Source organism: Syngnathus typhle, linkage group LG3 (genome assembly GCF_033458585.1).
Source record: "Syngnathus typhle isolate RoL2023-S1 ecotype Sweden linkage group LG3, RoL_Styp_1.0, whole genome shotgun sequence".
NCBI classification, from domain to species: Eukaryota; Metazoa; Chordata; class Actinopteri; order Syngnathiformes; family Syngnathidae; genus Syngnathus; species Syngnathus typhle.
The window spans coordinates 2773797-2787987 of record NC_083740.1 but is presented as its reverse complement, the minus strand read 5'-3'; the positions used below and the strand labels follow the sequence as shown (position 1 = coordinate 2787987).

Here is a 14191-nt window from a genome sequence, read left to right as displayed (position 1 = left end):
GAAGAAAAAAAAAATGCCCGCCAAGCCTCAGCAATAGCGAGTAAAGTTCCTATCTGCGCCCTGTAACAGTTTAACAACTAATACCCGACTGATAAAAATGGTGCACACAAAGCTTCCTCTGAGAGCAGGCACAAGCGACATCAAGGGAATCAACATAAGCTTACGACAATTAGTCACATTGATATGAAAACATTTCCCGCGTTCCTAGCTGCTGGCATCTATGAAAGATAAATGGCGACCACGGCGCACCAAAAGCTGAAAAAAAAAAAAAAATCAACATCACAAAGCACAAAGGGGCCTGTAAGGAGAAACAGAAGATAAATGTTTAAAGAGAGAAAGCGAAAGAGACACTGAGGAAGAAAAAAAAAACCTGAGAAATAAGTGTGAGGGGTTTGATTTCACGCCCTCAGATATTGGAGCGAAGCGGATTCTTCTGAGACCAAACATCAATAGTCACGAGGGGATTTGTTGTTAAATATACATTAAAAAACATTTTACACTTTCATTCTGTGTGCACTCCGGTTTTTGCCCCGAGGTATGACTTTAAATTCCAGACCAAGCCACTATTATTTCAAACTGCATGGCCATCTGGGCATAAGGGGCTTCTATTGGATTTAATTGAAACAAAATAAATAGGCAGCATTATCTTTTCAATCCCTTTTTTTTTTTTCTTTCATCCAAGAGTTAGTTTTGTTTTAGTTCAAGCAAGAGGAGTCGAGAGTGAAGATAATGATTATAAAATGTCTTGACTAGAAGAGTGAACCGAATAACACTGACCTGTGTGTGCATGTCATTGCTTAAAATAATAAACATCTATCTGCAAGTATTAAAAGAAATACATTTAAAAAAAAATACTTCAACATCATCTTCAACTTCATTTGTTGCTATTAGATAAACTCAACAAGAAACTCACTCTAAAGCTACATCCTTTTCATTTTTTATATACGAAAAACTTGTTCTTAATTGCTGTGACACAGTTGGTAAACAAAACAAAATATGTCCTGACCCCACTGTGGAAAAATCCAGACCTGAAGCCACTCAGTCAAGTCCACTTCCTTGCTTTGGCTTTGCAACAAAACTGCCATTAGAAGCACTTTTTACAAGTAGGCACTCATCTCCCAATTAGCTTAATGTGGCCCTCTTCCTTTCCTTCCCCTTTCCAGGCATGCCCCACCTCTCTACCAGTAAAATCTCATCAATCGTCCGACCCTCCCCCATGTCCCCGAGCGCTATGACATATTAGTCTGTCATTACGCGTCCCAGAGTCCTATTGAACAATGCGGCTAAACCGCTGTTTGCCAGGTTAATGACTATTAGCAAATAATTACGACGGCCAAGACGACAACGGGGGGGCACCCCGCTTTATCGTCTAGACGGCCCGCCGCTGTTAGTTTATTTTATCTGCCAGCCTCCATGTCGCTTAGAATTAATCTAGCGACGGCTGTATTTATTAATCTTTCTCGACGTCTGCCGAGCATTCTTAATTCACCGCTGTCTTCGTTACGAGGTTGGGGGCCTGAATGGTGTTTAGTGGCGGGGGGTTGCTCGTGTTCACCTTGCAAATCGCTGACGACGACGATGAGCAAATGATGGCCTTGTCATGGACCGAGGCGCAACTGTCAGTTAAAACAAATCAGGCCGCTCGTGCAATTAGCGGCGGCGGGCGTCGAGCTGTGTTAAGATCCTCGGTGTGCGGCGATGTTAGGTTGCCAAGTGTGAAGGGATTAACAATATTATACGCATACGCCAGAAGTAATTACTCATCGGATTCTGTGATCGGCCATTAACCGCCGAGACTTTTGCCAGAAGAATTGGTATCGTCGTATCGGATCACGGATTGTTCCGATTTGTATTTTTCAATACATCTGACATGTTTTGGTAGCGTTTATATTTGAGGTCGAATTCATACTCTGGGGGGATCGGATCGATCGCAACTGGACTGGTCTGGTTTTAGAGGACGTTTCGGTTGTCATCTGAGGAGGCTTCGTCAGGTTACACCACAAGGCTCGGTCACGACGGCTAAGCAAGTTTTGTCGTACGAACTGATGACGTCTGCTCGACAGGCGAGAATCAAATGACCTGGTTGAAATGAATATCCGTTTTTCTTGTCCAAACTGTACAATGGCGATCAACTCTTGACTTGGCTCTGGAACGCGGGACTTGTGGTCTGTAACGTTTTCTACGAAACCCGAGAAAGATACTTGGAATTCTGAACACGTTTCCATCGGTCGTCTGGGTAGTCTCGATTGTACATGCAGGAATACAAAGAATCTCATTATGTTAAAGAGCCAGCGGACTCGGGATGACAGCACAGTTCCACCACGAGGGCGGTTGGACTGATCACGTTAGGGACGCGGCGTTCTCACAATGGCAAAGTGAAGCATGGGAACCGCATTGATTCACCAATCACCTTGGACTGGATGCGATCTCCATCCAGCCCCGAGGGAACCCACATCGATTTCCAGCCCTGCTCTCAGATCCAGTTTCTTAAAAAAAACAAAAAAAAAAACATTGCTCTATCCCTGTGTTCGTCACTTCAAGGAAGGTTAAGCAGAAGTTCCTTGTGATCTGAGAAGGTCTTGAACCTTGCCTCTTCCCTGTTTCCATATTCCCGTCCGGCTCTCTCCCCGCCCCGTCTCGGGGCCGTATGAATAATGGAGTGGATCGAGTGGCGAGCGAGTTGCCACGGGGGATGGTTTCGCACAAAGCTCACTGCCTGGAGCCATCACATCAGAGGCCAAGAGCTCCCAAGACGCCAAGCGTTCCCCCATTGGTTCCCTCGTTGCGGGTCAGAGGTGAGCGGCGAGCAAGAAGCTCTGCTTCTTCCTCTGTGATGGACCGCTGGGAAATCACTCGCTGTGTCCAGACGTGGGTGGAGGACATTTGTAAGAATCAGAGAGGTTAAAATTTGCACCGTGTGATCATGCTAAATAGCTGGTTGAAGCCACGCGCATCAGAAGCTTTTGACCTCCGCGGCTACCTTGAGTGGAAGCTGCTCTGCAACTACATTGTGCTCTTTGTCCTTTTTGTTCGACTGCTGCCAAAAAATTGGTTTCCAGATGTCTTCCATTACACAAAGAGAAAAGTTTTGTCGCCTATCAAAGATAGGTTTTCAATGCCCGTTTTCTGTGATACCAAACATACTCACGAAATTATTCTCCATTTTTCCGAGCCGGATCGTTCCGCTTGGTATAAAAATGAGGAAATTGTCAAAAAGACGGTAGTTTTCATGGCGCTGAGTCCGAGGCTACTGGACTGGATGAAAAGAAGCCACGGGGCGATTTCAATGCTCGCTGACACCGAGCGGCGGGCCTCTCCGTTCAACCTGATTTAACTCATGGCTGTGGTTAAAAATTCATGGCTGTGTGTTAGTTGTTAAGGTGCTAAAGGCACACCAATCGACTCAAGGAAGATTTATTGTCCAGTTGCAGACTGTGAAGAGAAGGAGGGGTAGATTTCACCACTGAAGGATAAGTCACGCTCTATCCTTTCCCATTATCCAGGTGGCCTCAGGTAAACTTTTTTCCCCCCGTCTCCGCTCCCACTGAGTTGTCTTTTTTCATTATCTGCAACGGAGAGTAAATCTGTCATTTTGGGGGAAATACAAAGATTTCCTAACCCCTGATTCATCTAACCCCTCTGACCCCCCCCCGCTTCATTTTTTTTATTTTTTGTTCTCGAGCCATCTTTAAAAAGTGGAAAGGACAGTCGTTTGGACACAGCCCAGCGTGGATGCAGATGGACAGCACATGGAAGCCATTTAAGGCTCCGGTGTGCAGCAAGAACAGAGCAATCCCTCAGAGTTCAGAACCTCTGCCGAAGCTCTACCGGCAACTTCCAATGGGAGCGGTGTCTGCTCTCAACTATTGATTGGCTCTTTTCACAAAGCCGTGTTAGTCCGCCTCGCCCAGCTGCTCACCCTAGACAAAACTCAGTGGACCTCGCGTCGAGCCAGGGGGAACGCCTCAGAGAATAAGAAGAGAGGTGGAATGATGGGAGCAGCCTGATGGTTGCCATATAATTGAGGATGATCCGTGTGATGTGCCGGATTCCGGCCAGGTCTGTCGCGGCGGTCTGCGAGACAGATGTGGGGGCCGCCGAGCCTGGGGGGGGAGCAACGAGGCGGCTAAGAAATGGTGGCTGACAACCTGCTTTTCTCCCCCCACTACTCTGGGATCACATCTCCTTTGTTCTGATTTCTTTTCTTTTTTTTTATTCGTCGGTTTCCGTGACTTCTGCACGAGATATTCGGCTCTGATGTTAGTCCTCGTACAAATGACTTTGTCGAAATGTTAATCGCTACACGATGCCGTTATGGCTCGCATGTCATTTTAGCAGCTTACGTCAAAGTAGTACTTCATTATGTTTCCTCATCGGTCTTTGATGACTCGCAGTGCATGGCTTTCTTATTTGTCCCAAACAAGCTACTTTTGCGTCTAAAGGACATAGAACCGGGGCCCCTCCGAAGTAAAACCCTGATACGTTTAGAGTTCTTCTGTGGAAAGCATTGGAGAGGCAAAGAGAATAAGCTAATGGACTCTTTACTTAATGTGATCAGAGCCGTTATTGACATGCTGCCAGGAAGATGCAAGACCATTAACTGGAGCCTCTCTCTCCCTTTCTCTGTGCTACTCACCCTCACCCCTCCCGTATTTCACACCCCGGCCGGCTCACATGCAAAAAGGCCACAGGGGGGGTCGCGGTGCCCCTAAGGAGCCCGTCCGTGTCTGTCACATTAACAAGACGTCGGTCTTGGTGTAAATTGTTAATAGGAAATCCTGTTTGGTTTACAGATGGGAAAACAATCCAACGGAATTGGTAAATAGCAGAACTACTCCAAGCGTTGGGGGTCAATAGTCGAAATAGACTTTCTTTCTCTGGGTGTCTTTGAAAAACCCAAATTACTGTAACGTGATTCTTATCAGATGGAGATGTTAGCTTCAGTTTCTCTAATGACCAACTCTGTTTTTAAAAAGTCTGCCTGCCACGCAGCTTGGCTCATCCATCTTGGGAGGGCGGAGGCGGCGTAACGTACACTGCGTGCTGGAATACATCAACCCCCGTGGCCGGAGCCGGCCGGTACTGTCGGCGTGTTTCATGCCATTGTACGACCGCGGCAGGAAGCGGCGCTCGGGTCTCTCTCTCGTCGCGTGTTCCCAATACGGTGATTACTAGCTGCAAAAATAAACAGCCGTACCATCTGGCGCTACGTCCTGTACGGTAACTTACACGGCGAGAAAAGCTGTGGACCATCAAAACGTACAGAACGGAGACGGCGTCACGGCAAAAACACGTGGATTGGACCTGCGTGTGTAAAGTTATCCCCGCAGAGGAATTGATTCTGATTCCGATAGTACAATAATCAAAGCGGAGGAATGCGGACGCTATCGGCTCAACGAATGAGGTCATACCATATTCGTGAAATGCAACTTCAAAGTTCAATACAACTGAACTTAAATGTTTTTGGACTGAACCCTTGGTCACATTTATGCACTTTGAACATTTCAAATTCTACACTGGACTAAAAAAAGTTTGAGAACCCCCGGTATACGTAACGCGGTTCGAACGACGGGGGTCAGTCGAGAGCGCCGAGCCGGCAGATGTTTGATCCATCCGCTGCACATCTGGCCCTCAGCACACTCAATCTATTTCACTCCACTTCTCCTTTTGAGATGTTCATTGTTCCTCACGGTCCACTAAACTCAGCATCCCCCCCCCCCTATCGCCCCCCCTTCTTTCACTCTCCCTCCGCGGCCCACAAATATTCATCTATCATCATTCATTTGAAGAGGGATTTGGATTTATATACTTTTTAAAACCGTGTTTTTAGACCGGTCGGTTACGGTGGCCTACGCGGTGGCACCAAGTGGCAGGGCGGTTAATCAAAGTGGGCGGGTCTTCAAAGCCACCAGAAACTGACGGCTCAGCTCCAACATCAGCGCGCAAAAAATAGAATTTTGACGGGTTCCAACAAAGGGGCCAGTGTGAAGTTTATCTCGAAAGGCTTATAATTCCTTCAAAATGAAATGGAAGCACTCAGTCGGCATGCGTTCATCCCCCGTCCCGTGGCGTCGTTTTCTGCTGTTTCTATTTAAAAAGTTATTTTTCTAGTCACAGTTTGCTCAGTCATACTGTTTGGGCAGTTTACCTGTCAGTTAGTATTGGCAGCACTTTTTGGCCACCCGGGTTCCAATAGTTTGGGATTTTTCGGTATCGTTCGTTTTCATTTCGCTTTGACTCATAAATGACCTGTGTCATAATTCGGTTTTAGAGCTGCTTTGTTTTATTGAAACTCATTTTTGTTTTGGTTTGATTAGATTTATTTTTATTTTTATTCACAGAATATTTGAGTGCAAAGGTCACAATCAGTAACAAAAGTCAACCATTTTAAAAAGGACTATTTGACCTCACCAAAATAAGTACATTAGGTTTGTTAAGCTAGCAACGCAAACCACCTCATTGAATCATAGCGGACACATTTGCACACGATGACGACGACTCTCCAGGCATCTTTTGGCTTCCGTGTGTGTGTGTGTAACGCTATCTTCCCTTGTTTGCGTCTAGCCTCGGTGCTGTGCAGCGTATTGCTATTGATCCTCAGTATCCTTGCGGTCTTCAGGGTTCCTGTCAGCCGACCAAGTAGCCCTGTCTGCCCTTTTGTAGCGCTACAAGCTAAACAGCCATCACAGAAATCCAATACGGGCGTATTCGACGGCGGCTAGCACCGCTAGCCTAGCGCCAGGTCCCGCGAGGCCTTCCAGTCAATGCGATGTCAGCGTAGCGTCTCACCTTGTGAACTTGTTGCCGGCTTAATATGTCACGCTAATACGTCTCGCTGTATCATCCTAAACGCAATAAGTATGGATTCGCTAATGTCTGCATCTTGTTAGAACGGAAAGGCCGGGCGGATTGGACGGGTCCGTGTGATAGTAATCGCCTCTAACAGGGTGTCTGCCTGTGGCTTAGAGGTACGACCGGGGCGGGGGGGGGGGGGGGGGTGCTTCTGGGAATTTCTAAGCAGCTCTGGGAAATTTGGCCCAGGGAAAAATAAAAGAAGCGATCGGGAGAGATAACATTAAGAGAACGATTAGGGGGGGGGATAAAATGAGGCAATAGCGCCGCTGTCTTTTGTGTATCGATCAAGGGGGCAGGTGAGAGATCTTAAATGGCTCGTACCTGGTTTGGTGTTTGCTAATTGAGTTTTGTTGTTTTGCCAACAGGAGCGGGAAGGTGGAGGGAAGTACTCGGGGAAGCAAAACAACAAATGGTAAGTGGTCAAATTTGTGGTCAAAGTTGAATATTATATTTAAAATTCAATTTAAAAACTTTGTTTCTTTTAGTGTGGACAGTTTTAAACTTTTTACATTTCCGTGATGAAGAATGAAATATGACCAAATATTACAAATCTGTAAAATGTTACATTATCATACGAGCCAATCGATTTTTATTGCCGTGAATGCCGATTGAGAAATTATTTTGAATCCCAAGCACATTCATTCATTCAGTTTGCGTCCAAATTAAAAATCACAACAATACAAACAAATCTTCCATTACTACTCCTATTTTTTTTTTCTTTTCACCGCAAACTTGTACCGTGCTGCAAGCAGCCAGCACAGAAAATGTGCCGTCTTATGAACATGCAAAGGCCACGCTTGCCATCGGCCATCCCTGCAGGCACGTGTGTGTGTGTGTTCACTTCTTTGATGCTTGTGTGTGTACGCATGTGTGCATTTGTGTGTGTATGAGAGGTGAGTGAAACAGCAGAGGAACTGTGTAATCCTCTGACATGCCTGTGGAAAAATACAAGGATCCCTCTGACAGTGGCTCAACTACAGGCCCCAGCGGCCAGTTAGTGTGTCCACATGTCCGTGCGGCATACACACACTCACACACACACACTATGCACAGTTGCCTCATTGCTAAACTATATACCGACATTCTCATGCGTCGGCACGATTCGAGCCTAGCCGGGCTGCAGTCCAGTGTTTGACGCAAACTCACCGGCGCACAGAGAAGCCTCTAACGTGGAATATAATCCCTTCAGTGATTCGTGGACCTCTCTATATTTCTTTATAATCCAACGTAAATATTCCGAGGAGATTGCAAACAGATCTGGCCATCGTCACCATCTGGCTTTGTGTGCACCTAATGAAAGAACGTGAAATATAGACGCGATATTAGCCACGCGGGATCATGTTTGTGATTAAGGGGCTAGATAAATAAAATTGACTTGACATGTTGACTTGAAGCAAACAATAGCGGCCATTTCGTCTCCTTATTGTCTAATCGCCCATCCCACTGCTTCTACAGCCGGCCCCTCTTAACCCAGCGATACTCGCTAATGGCCCACACAATGGAATTATTTACTAGCCGTAGCAGGGGGGGCAAATGGGTCAAATTGTGTGTGTGTGTGTGTGGCCCCCTCATACACTCTCACACTGAATAAAAAAAAAAAGGGGAGTAGCGGAATCGTTGAAGCATGCAGAGAGGGGACGCGGACAGGAGCGAGTGGCGCTAGCTAAAGTGAAAAATCATGCCACGGCGCCGAGGGGCCCGCCGGCATCCGCGGGGACGGGGGACTACATCCACGCTGGCACTCAAGTGCTCTTAAATACTCCCTCTTATGCTCAACCACATCCTCGCCCCCCCGCCTGCACCTATCCCCCCCCTTCCCCGTTGTCTCCCTCATCATTCGCAGGCTCTCCCGTCCAGGTACAAATGGCGATTTGCTGTACAAGCGGCACAACATGTCGGGGTCGCTAAGGTCTTGTTGTTGACAATGTGGAAAATAGATCGAGAAAAAAAATTGTTTGTTTAGAAATAACGCCCGGTTGGGCGGCGAGGTGTTCTTTTAGGAGCTTCAGGGCCTGGTAACGCGGTGGGGTAGTGGTTAGCACTTGTGACTCGCAACTGAGAAGTTAAAGCTTCTTATGTCGGGAGGGGAAAAAAAGTGGAGGGTGCTCAAGCACCTGCCCGAAATACGATATAAAATAATATATTTTGACACGTCAGAGCGAACTTAATTGCGAGAATTTTGAAAGATTTTTTTTTTTTAACGTGGCGAGGAGCTGACATTTGTCAAAGAAATCAAGCGCGCTGTCACCTCGCTGGATCCGGATGAGACGCAAGAGCAGACGGGCCTTTTCGTTGTCTCGCCTCGGGGGCCGCACGGCAGACTTTTCTGTCAAGCAAGTCGAGTGCGTGCATGTGTGTGTGTTTGCGTTGTAGATATCTTCCCCCCCCCCCCCCCCTACCTCTAATTAGCGCGCGGGAGTCCTGGGGGCAATCAGAGGTGAGGTTAATGAGAGGAGGGGAGGGGCGAGTGGTTGGTCGGGGCGGTGCCTGAGAAGATCCGAAAGAGTCTTCATTCGGCGCAAATTTTTTTTTAATTTTTTTTTACATATTACTGAAATCTATTTTATCAAACCACTTTTAGATTACACGTCATGTACATGCAACTTTGCGTGGACATACACAAATGACTCGGCATGTCAATCAAATGTTCCCAATGTTCAAAAATGGCGGTGAATGAAAATCTCAGTGCTTCAACTTGATCCGGATGCACACCAAAAGAGAACCTCATGAATTATTGCAAGTGGCCGGTGGTGACGGCAGCTTTTCCGCAAGGTCCCGTGGGGCCGCTGCCACATTTGCGCCCGTCTCTCCGGCCGTATAATGGACACGAGCGGCTCTTGCGGCTCGTGTCGCTGCAAACGCGATGTGACGCTCGTGCATTATTGAGAGCCGCGTCGCCATTAGAGACATTTATACAGTCGAATGATTCGATCAGAGCCCGGCGTGGATCCTCGATGCTGACATGTTGTTTTGCCCGATGGTTGTAGTAAATTCAGCTATTATACATTTTATGGATGGATAACATACATTTTTGGTGCTTTTTAAAAATGCTTTTTCAACCGATTTACATTTTGATTTTTTATTGTAGTGGAAAAAATATATTTTCAATGCTTTTTTTTCTTCACCAATGAGTTTGCCCATTTATTTTAAATTCCACATCTTCCTTTACACAACATATTTATTCAATAGTTTTTCAGAGTTATTTTGTAATGTGTAATATTGTTTTTCTTTTTTACCAATCGGGTTTATTAACATTATTTAAATAAAAAATTAAAAAAAACAATTATTCCACTTAATTAAAATTAAGCATAGACTTATTCTCACCTTCATTTGACTTATTTTAACTGACATTTATTTGACAACTTTTTAGGGATAGGCTCTTTTCCTATTTTTTTTATAGTTAGAATTCCTTCAATATATGTAATATACTTTTTACTTTTACCAGCTGTCAGATAAATGACATTTATTTTAAACACTCTTGATATTGACTGGTGAACTTATCGCTGTGAAATGATCGCTCTTCCCCCTCAATGTATATTTGCCGCTATTTTCCTTTAGCCACTTTTCGCCACAACAAAGCTTTCATAGCAAGATGAACACTTTTTGGCCGCGTGCATTTTCTGCCTCTAATTCACATCAAGGAGCCAAAAGAGGCAAATCATTTCCTCCCGTCATTCCTGTACCGAGCTGCCCCCCCCCCTCCCTCCCTCCCCCTCCTTGTTTTTGTATCTCTCACCCGTTAACAAAAGCGCTGCGGGCGAGCGCAGATGTAAGACATAACAACGCTTGCGAGAAGAAGGAGAAGAAGAGATGAGCGAGCGAAGATAGAAGATTAGACAAAGGGAAACAGACGGCTAATGCTGCTCACGAGCATCGCTTGTCAATTTACAGCTGCTGCTCCCTGAACCGCGCTGTATAAATTTCCAACGTGACGTCCGTTTCTACTGCTTCCAAGCCGACCAGATCTCCTCCCCAGACACGTACTTGGGAACCTGACGTCTGCGCATCGGGCCAGATGCATCTGACTTTACTTGTATTTACCCCCTTCCCCCCCCCCCCCCCCCCCCCCCCCGCCCATTGGAACGGCTATAGGCGAAGCCTTGTTTGATGTGGCCGCCGCCACATGGATGCATACATAGAGCATGTGACGGTAAATCACGGGCGTGACCGGGGTTTGAGTGAGAGTGAACAGAGACTTGAGAAGATGGAGGTGATGCAGTTGGCCATGTTTTGTAAATCGGTAAAATAATGGGGAGAAAAAATGATCGAGACTTGAAAACACGGAGGTGTTGCAGTTGGCAAAGGACAGACTGTTGGAGATGTTTTTGTAAATCCGTAAAGATTGGTAAAAAAAACCTGAATAGTAATTGGGAGAAAAAAAACCAATTCCCAAATACAGTTCAGTTGTATTTAACTTTAAAGTTCAAAACATTTTCATTCCGGATCTCCACAGTGACATGTTGTACATACCCCGCCTGCTAATTTATGCTTGCTTTTTTTTTTTTTTTTCGCCAAATAGCGCCTTTGAATATAAATTGACCTCTGTATCAAAACAGGCCCGATGACTCTTAACTCATACGACGGCGCGGAAGAATCCACAAAGAAAACAACATCGGGGCGTTTGATCCCGAGGCACACCATTGCAAAGCTCAACACCTGTTTCGACTTAGGCCGGTCAGCGCACGGTAGCGAGATTAGCCAAACATGCCCATAAAGGGAGAAGAAAGGTGGCTGCGCCTTCGCTTCTGATATCAACACAAAAGCACTCGGTGACTCCATCGCGCGTTCGAGCCGACGTGGTCGTAGCGTCGAGGAATCCACCTCAGCTCAAAGCCAAAGAATAAACGCAGAACGCTGCCTGGCAATAGCTATTTTCAGCCCGGTTGTAAAAAAAAAAAACGGATTTAAAAAGCGAAAAATGTGAGTCACACTATGACTCAATTCTGGCCCGTTTTTAACTCTGCTTTACGGCTTTGAATTGATCGTAACTATTCAATCACGCTCCACTCGCTTCGCTTTGGGGCAGTCGGCTTTCCACTTTAAAAATATTACCGCGGCAACAAGAGATAAAAGATAAAAGTTGAGATTTGCGCACACCTGAGATTCGGCCAAACTGAAATAGTGCCGTACTGACGATACTCAATCCGAGAGGTTATGTTAGATTCGTCAAACGCTGAGCGTCGTGTCGCCTTCACAGGGTGAACCCCCCCCCCCCCCCACACACACACACACACGCACAAAAAAAGCCACCGTTGCCAACTTAAAAATGCGAGAGACGACGCGATTGCTACCGCAGCGCCTCTGCCAAAGTCTTTGTCAGCTTGTCAGGGGCGTTAGCACGTTCTTTAGCTGTGATTACATTGTCAGATGGGGGGAGGAGGGGGCTGGTGTCAGGAAGTCGGCAAGGATTTTAACACCTCCGTGACAGTGGCGGCGACCCCCGCCAAACCGCTGCTGATAGCGGAAACTCTGCCCCGCGACTGGCATTACATAAACGCAACACACACACGCGTTGCCACGCGACTGCCGCCTCTGTCCGCGTAATTGCCGGCTGCCTCGACGAGCCGCTCTTATCTTTGTTTATGCGCAAGGAAGATCATCGCGATGAACGAGTGCGTGCAGGATGTGACGAGGATGCCGAATCACCGGTTGGCTCCGTGCCAGAGATTTTTCAATTGTGTCCACGCTTGGCGTCACCGAGGCCTCGCAATGCCTTCAAATGCTAACTCGCTCTCCAATTGAATTTTCTTGAATCTTCAAAAGACAAACTAAACCACACGTTTGTATTTCTAAAAGTAGAAAAATAGAATTGGATCGTCCAAATCCTCAGAATGACAATGCCTCCGATTTTTGTCGCCCCTTAATCGACATTTTTGCCGATTTTCTGACAAGAAATTTCCCAAACCACCAACTGAATCCTAATTGGCTCGTTTGTGGCTGGAAATCAGAAATTTAAAATCGATCATCTGAAACCGAATGATGTCGTCTGGATCCGAAGCTTTGAATTCCGATTCGTGCATCATCAGCTTTATTCAAGACTCGATGCGTTAACTCGTCATGCTGGGTGACCCGGCGTCACATCCTGCGTGTGTGTGTGTGTGTGCGCGCGGCACTCGGCCCGCAGGCGGCGGCGGCCTGCCAGCGACAGCTCGCCTTGCCCGGTGGTCCCCGCTCCCAGCCACTTAGCCATTTAACAAGACAGTCGTTACGAGGACCGAGCCAAGAAGCGCGCGCACCGAGCTGGTCGGCACATTTCACCCCCCCCACATTTTTTTTTAACAAGAGCCTCGCTGGCATGCACTCACGCTGCGCTAGGTACGTGTGTGTACTGGGTACCCATTTATCCATTTATTATGACTATTAGCCCCCTTTCCCCCCCCCCCCCCTTCACCTCGGCAAAATCCCGCTAATAAACAATCGGGGTAGCGCCACGCTGCGATGCCCGTAATGGGCTCCTAATTAGCCACTCCAAACACCGAGAGCGGCCGCTTCACGCCTGCTTTTCTGCACTCATCTGCACAAAGCCGGATGAATTGATTCCATTTGCACGCCACTTAATGCGCTGATTGTTTATTGGCATGGCCGCGACTCCAAAACCAAAGGGATCAAATGAAAGAAATGTCTTTAACCTTGTGAGGACTGCTGATATTAATCAACACCAACCCGTCTATATTATGTTGGTATTTAACGGCGAGGACCAGCAGGAGTTCCCACCGGGGTCATTTTCACCTTTTTAACCCGAGTCGCCTGCTGACCTCTTCCTCGAGGAAAAAAAAAAAAGTTGAGGACGCCAAATGTGTTCCACGGCGAAATAAACGTGTGAGGTCCTTCTATGTGTGTGTCACGCCCGTCCGCCTGGCTCACTTCCTTTGCAAGCTGCCTTCCCCGCTGCCTTTTATGAGCGAGAGCTTCTCCGGCATCTCACCTCGGGACACACTCGAGCGTCTAAATGTTTCCACTTGTGACACGCATTGGCTCGCGCCGTGGGATGCCTGCCCGCCAAAACGTAACCAGCCTGTGTGAGTGCCATGAATCGGCGATTCAGTTTGTGGGCGCGGGGCGGGCCGAGTCTGCAAAATGTCACGTCCACGTACTGGCGCTGTGGTTGTGACTGGCGTCACTAAACTTTAAAATGAATAAATAAATAGAAATTGCTTAATAGATTGAATCAGTCAATGTGTGGTAGCAGCACTGACAATGCGAGACGGGCGCCCCCTAGTGGTTCACAAGTTTTTCACAGGCCTAGTAAAATTCAGTTGTATTTAACTTCTTTACGATTGTTTTGAAAATTTGATTTCTGCACAATATTTACCTTTAATGCGCAGTTTAGTTTATT

At 46.8% G+C, this 14191-nt stretch overlaps 1 protein-coding gene across 5 annotated transcripts in view; it reads right to left on the bottom strand.

Annotated features, from left to right (window-relative positions):
• The window catches only part of bnc2 (basonuclin zinc finger protein 2), a 106715-nt gene that overhangs the window by 10728 nt on the left and 81796 nt on the right, over positions 1–14191 (bottom strand). The gene's annotated exons all lie outside the window — the stretch shown is intronic.